The following is a 6,548-nucleotide window of genomic DNA, read 5'->3' as shown; positions in this document are numbered from 1 at the left end:
ACCTCCCTAAATGAGGTGAAAAGCAATGTGTACTTTTCCTATACGCAATCACTCATTCGCTCACCTATTCAATCATAAACCACACACTCCCCAATCCATCCAGGCACTAATTTACCCATCCATTCATCTATCCATGCATGTTCTCATTCATCAACCCACCCATTGATTCAATATTGCGCTCAACTACTCACACAATAGTGCTTTCCATTACCATTCGCCACCATTCAGTTTAGACCCCACATGGGTGTAAGTGGTTCTAAATATAAAATGTAAAAAGGTATTTATAAATGTGGGTCCCTGGTGCCACAAGACAAATGGCAATAAAACATGGTAAAACAAACATTGGCAATGTCAATAGGCCTGGCTTATAGCTGAAAGTGTATTTTACATATGTTTAGCCATCAATAAATCATCCTGCATGAATGCTGGCACTCATACATCATGCTAGCCACTCGCTGACTCCTTGCATTTTCCCACTTCCCAATCCGTAATAAAATTGACACACAAAATCCCATAGGCTTGTGGGAAATAAATTCTAAGAATAAAAGTAGAAAAAAACTTAGCAGCATGTATTTACAATACAAAATTAAACTAAAATATAGTAGTGGATAGCCATCTTGCATTGGTATTTTACAAAGTATATAATTGTTTTAAAGTTCCAACGCAGCTACCACACTGCTGCCCACCTCACACTGCTGGCCCGCCACCACAACACTCTGGGATACCACCACAACAGCACTGCCCTTGCTTGCTACCAACAAGCATTGCCATAGCCTATAGGACTCTCATTAGGAAAGTGAGCTTTTGGCTTTGTAAATAACAATGCTATTAATTTATATATTTTCAAAGCCAACACTTATTAAAAAAAATTGTCATTTACAATACCAATAGCTCACATTTCCTAATGCGAGACCTATTGCATTGCAAATGCTTGTTGGCTTTTGTGAACATTTGAGGAACTTTTTTTTTTTTTTTTGCACCCCGCTTATTCTCCCCAGCCTGTGCATTTATATCCCCGACTGCAGCTTCCAAAGCTGTTTTAGCATTGATACCTGATTTGGATAGAGCTTCCAATCTGCTCTCATCCATACGTTCCGTCATACCCTGGCTTTTTTAATTCCTTCTTGAGATAATCTGTGGCCTAAATAATCCAACCTCAGTTTGACAAAATTTGCATTTTCGCAAACTTATTGTTAGACCTGCTTCTTCTAATTTTGTTAAATTGGAGCAAAAGTCGCTACAAATTGTATTTATCTCCATCCTAAACGAAAGTCATCCTGAAAAACAAGCACATTGGGAATGTCCTTTAGAACTGTTTGCAATACTCTCTGGAAAACTGCTGAAGCAGAAGCTAATCCAAAAGGCATTCGCACAAATGGAAAAGTTCCTTCAGGAGTTATAAAAGATGTTAAGTGTTTGGATTCGGGTTGTAATAGGATTTGATGATATGCACTTGAAAAATCGCGGGTTGAGAAAAATTTACCATTGTCTACACTAGATAGCATTTCATTTATATGAGGGAAAGGATAACAGTCTACCCATATGCATTCATTCAAGTCTCTTAAGTCCACACTCATGCAGATACAGCCATTGGGTTTGCGTGCAATTACAATTGGACTTAACCATTCTGATGCCTCTATTGGTTCAATTATACCCTCACTGCATAACCTGTTTAATTCTTCCTTGAGTGCTCCCCTCAACATTAAAGGTACATTTCGCACTTTTTGTACTCTGGGAATGCTTCCTTTTTTGAGAATTATGCAATGTCTGAATTTCTTCAAACAACCCAATTCTTTCTTAAAAAGATTGGGAAATTTGGATACCCACTCACTATGAATATCTTCTTTGCTTTTCAGTAAGTACAACTTGTGCAGGATGATCAGGATTAATTATGATATTTAAGGCTTTTTGTTCCCTCCATCCAAGTAAATATTTTCCTTTTTCAACGACCTATATTTTGGCTACAGTCTCCATCTTAAAAGTTTAACATTGGCAGAAAAATAACCGATTACAGGTAGTTTTTGTCCACCGTATCCTACTGGATTAACATCGGCAACTTGTAGTTCCTTGGAACCTAAATTCATCCATTTTTGTTTATCAATTAAAGTAAAAAGAACACGAATCAGCCCACATTTATATAATTTTATCATCTATACTTATACTGCACTTTGGTGGGTTATATGCTTTGTTAATGTTTCCAGACATGTAATTGACAGCCATAACTTCAATGTCACTATCACTGGACATTTGTCACATTCACAGCAGGTTTTGTACGAGACATATCAGTGGCCTTGCAAACCCTTGAAAAGTGGCCAATTCTCTTGCATTTATAAACACCTACTTTTTGATGCAGTGCATAGCATCAGCAGAATGCCTTTTGCTACCACATCTGTAGCATACTTTTTTTTACATTGTTTTTTTTCTTTTTTACTTTCTTCTGTTCCCTCACTTTTATGCTATCACTCACTTCACATATCTTAGTAGAACTGGATTCAACTGAAGATTCAACACGTGCATATTCTAACATACAATAACGTGTTCTCTAAACGTTTAGCAATTTCAATAGACTTATTTAACCCCTCCCATGCTGGTGACAGAACCGCTCCGTCACCAGCCTCGGTCGTGTTGTGCTGGTGACGGAGCTGTTCCGCCACGGCCCGCTCGGCTCGCCTGCGTGGTGCTGATTTTGCACCTGCGCTGGACATTCCATTGAGCGGGCGGGGCCGTGACAGAACCGCTCTGTCACAAGCATGGGAGTGCCGCGTGCCCCCTGCCCCACCCCCCAGCGCTGTGGCGGAATTGCCGCCGCAGTGAAGGTGTTAAAGTGGGGTCTGTTAAATCTAACAATTTTTCTCGAATATGTTTACTAGTTGCATTTATCAACTGATCTCTAATGATCTCATCTCTTAAATCTCTAAACCTGCATGTAGTTGCTAACCTCCTTAATGCTGCAACATATTGTTCAATCTTTTCTCCTTTAATTGTTTACGAGAACTATTTGTGTCTCTCCACAACAATGCTCAGTTTTTTACCATAGTTCTCCTCTAACATTGCCAAAGCAGGTTTAGGAAGAGTTTTTAATACTTTCCTGCCTTCCACTCCCAAATGATGTTTTAATATAACAAGTTTTCTGTTTGCAATGTAATCATCACCGCCTATTGCTTCCAATTATGTGGCAAAAGACTCCTTCCAGTCCTCCCAGTCCATACAAATAGAACCGGGATCTTGTAGAAATGTGGGAGGAGGAACAATACCTTGATTTGACATGGTTGTAATTGTGTTAACAATATAAGAATAATGCGCTAGTTTTTCTTAACTTGGAAATAATTCAATGACGCTTGAAATGCTTTGCTGAATAGAAAAAATATTACCCTGGTAACCAAAGGATGTCCTCCACACAGTCGCTAAGAGATGATCACCAACGCTCCTTTAGTTATGATAGGAATGCCAGTGTGATATCCCTGTCAGCGCTGTGACACTTCAATTGAGGAGCGTGAAGATAGCATGTACCGTTACCATCAACAACAGTAGAACTGTTCTTTGCGAGAAAATTACGGTAGAATAAAAAAATTCCTCCAAGATGGCAGCACGTACAACATGACCTCGTCATGCTGCGCCGCTCCGTGAGCTTCAGAACACAGGACACTAACGCAGAAGCTGAATAGAGAAATCACCAAGTCCGTGGGAAGATGTTGTGCTTCAAATCTGTTTTCGCTCGCTCGTGTGCATGGTTTCAACCTGGAACCGCTGAAAAGTAAGTTAAATTACTCACGTTTCCCAAAATGTTAGAAAATGCGATTTTCAGGCACAATGCACACGCTGCTGGGGGTCTTCACTACTGTAGAAAAACAGTAGACTTCCACATTTGTCCCGATCAGTGCCAATATTTAAAATAATTTTATGAAATTGCCCAAAATAAAATCTTCACGTCATCCTCTTCATGGGGCGCATCCCATCCTCGTCTCCATTTTTAAAGAGGAGAAGCACACTCTTTGGTGAAGATACTGACTTTATTCAGTATAAGATCAGGAACCCCCAACAGCTATCTCTCTGGATCAACTCCTGCCTCTGACTGCTTGACTCCAACAGACTGGATTCTAGTAGAGCAGCTTGGAGTTGCCAGTAGATAGTTGCTAGGGAAATGCTCAGCTATCCATACTTCCAAAATAAAAGCACTGTTTGGAACTTCAACACAAACCGAATGATTTACGTTGGTATATCTAAGAAAATCTAAATAACCAAGGTTCTATTAACGCAGAGGATTATCGCAAAAAACGTGATTTGGATTTTCACTCTTTCAGCCCATACCAAGGGATTAAACTGTGAGATCTACTGGGAGAACGCTATCAAATATAACAACTGAATACCTTATGTAATTTACTTGTCCTTATATCGATAACAGATGTGCACGTAGTCCAGCATTCTGTGGCTTGACTAAATATAACTGTAATGGGATTTATATAGGTATAATTTCTTGTTTTTGAACCCTTGTTTCGGTCAAATACTGCATAGTTAATATAATTTGCTAAGTGGACAACTTAGTCCTATATAGCAGTATTTAGTAGTATACTATTAACTATGTGGACTTTTGTCATCTTATAGATATTCTCAATATTAATTGTCTTTTCGGCAACTTTTTGCCTGTATTTTTTTTATTTTTTTAAACTTTTTATTTATCATTTTTTTAATACATATAGAATGCAACAGTGCAGTACATAAAAGAGAAGCTCTGTGTCAACACATAATACAAGGCGGCCAATTACATATTGACGAGTCTACGTCTACTACAACGGATAATGAAAGCTCAGCAGGCAAACATGTAAACCATAGTTCAACAGTGCTGTGCTACAGGCGGGTGCGAGAGGTGAAAAGAGGATTGCCTGATGTGATGCTGCGTTGGTCAAGAACCCCAAGGAAAAGGAACAGCCTAGGCCGTACCAGACAGGGGTGCACGGGGACCGGCGATCGCCAAGGACCCAGGGCCAGCGGGGGGCGCGGGTGAGGCAGCCCGAATAGGAATCAGCAGGCAGCGCGACAAGGGACGGGAAAGGAGATGGCGGTTAGGGGCAATCATCAGCAGTGGCCACCATGAGTTCAGGCCCAGTTGGAAGTGCAGGGGAGGCAATTCTGCCAGGGGAGGATCGGGAGAGGAGATAGGCAACCAGAGGGCCCCAGATATCAACCGGGCGGGATCTGGCTGGCATTAGGTCCCAGAATTCAGATAAGAGCGTTTTACAACGGGAGGCGTCCTCCAGCCAGGCCGCGACTTCAGGAGCGGGGCGGCGGCCCCAACTCATAGCCAGTCGTCGCCTAGCCAGCACCAGGAGCATGGCGATTAGCCGGCGAGAGACATCAGGACAAAATTTCACAAAGCCGAGAAGACAGATGGTAGGATCCGGGCGTATGTCCGCTCCGTTTATGGCAGAAATAGTGGAACAGGCCTCTATCCAAAACTCCTGTACCTTAGGACAGAGCCAGGACAGCTGAGCAAAGTCCGCGGCCGGCGCTGAACAGCGCCTACAGGAGTCTTCTGGGCAGAGCCCCAAATGGTTGAGATGTACAGGCATGCGGTAGAACCTATGTAGAAATTTAAAATGGATCAAGCGGAGCCGGTAATTCGGGGAAAGCTTGGTAGTCTGGTTACAGCAGTAGAGCCAGTCCGCGTCTGAGACCTCCACGCCGAGGTCCGCACTCCAAGCGTCGCGCGCACGAGAGGAGGAAGCGGTGGAGGCCAGCAGTGTGAGGGCGTACAATCTGGTAACTAGTTTACGTGGGGAAGCTGAAGTGTATACGTAATCTAATACTGGAAGAGTAGGTGGGGAGCACGGGAAAGTGGGGTGCAGCTTCCGGCAGGTGGCGCGTAGCTGATAGAACAGGAGCGTGTCCATCAGGGACGGGGTCTCCGGAAGGGAATAGAAGGAGTCGCCCGGCTACAGATCCGCTACGGTCCTCAGGCCTAAGGACGCAGCATGGCGAGACATAGCAGAGGACTGCAAGGGAGGAAAATCCGGGTGATCGATAATAGGTACGGCGTTGGCGGATAGGAGAGGGAGACCGGCAAGGCGGCTCAGCTGTAGCCATGCCCAGCACAGTGTCTCCACAGTGTTCACCTCCGCCCGGGGCCGGACAGCAGGAGCAAATATGGCCGTAGACAGGGGCCAGGGGGAGGCAATATCTGATTCTACCGCGACATGGGGCTGGAAAGGGGTGGGATGCAACCAGAAATGAAGGAAGCTGGCTTGAGCGCAAAGGGCGAAGGTTGTAAAGTTTAAAGACACGCCCGATCATTCTGTCTTTTGTCCATAGTAACACATCTCGTTGGCGAAGGTTACTAAGTTTCAAGACCCGCTCGGACATTCTGCTCTAGTCTGTAGTAATACATCTTATTTTGATCTCGGTGATATTTTGCAGATCACCATATCCGGATGATCCACATCACTCTGTCCTGTTTGCAAGTACAGAACATGAAGCAGAACAAAGGGCTTTTTTATCAAAAGGTAACTAACCTCTTATAACATCATGGCTAGCATGATTAATAATATACCGCA

The sequence above is a fragment of the Lissotriton vulgaris genome, chromosome 2_1, assembly GCF_964263255.1.
Source record: "Lissotriton vulgaris chromosome 2_1, aLisVul1.2, whole genome shotgun sequence".
NCBI lineage: Eukaryota > Metazoa > Chordata > Amphibia > Caudata > Salamandridae > Lissotriton > Lissotriton vulgaris.
The sequence above is the reverse complement of the archived record's forward strand: the minus strand, read 5'-3'. Positions refer to the sequence as shown.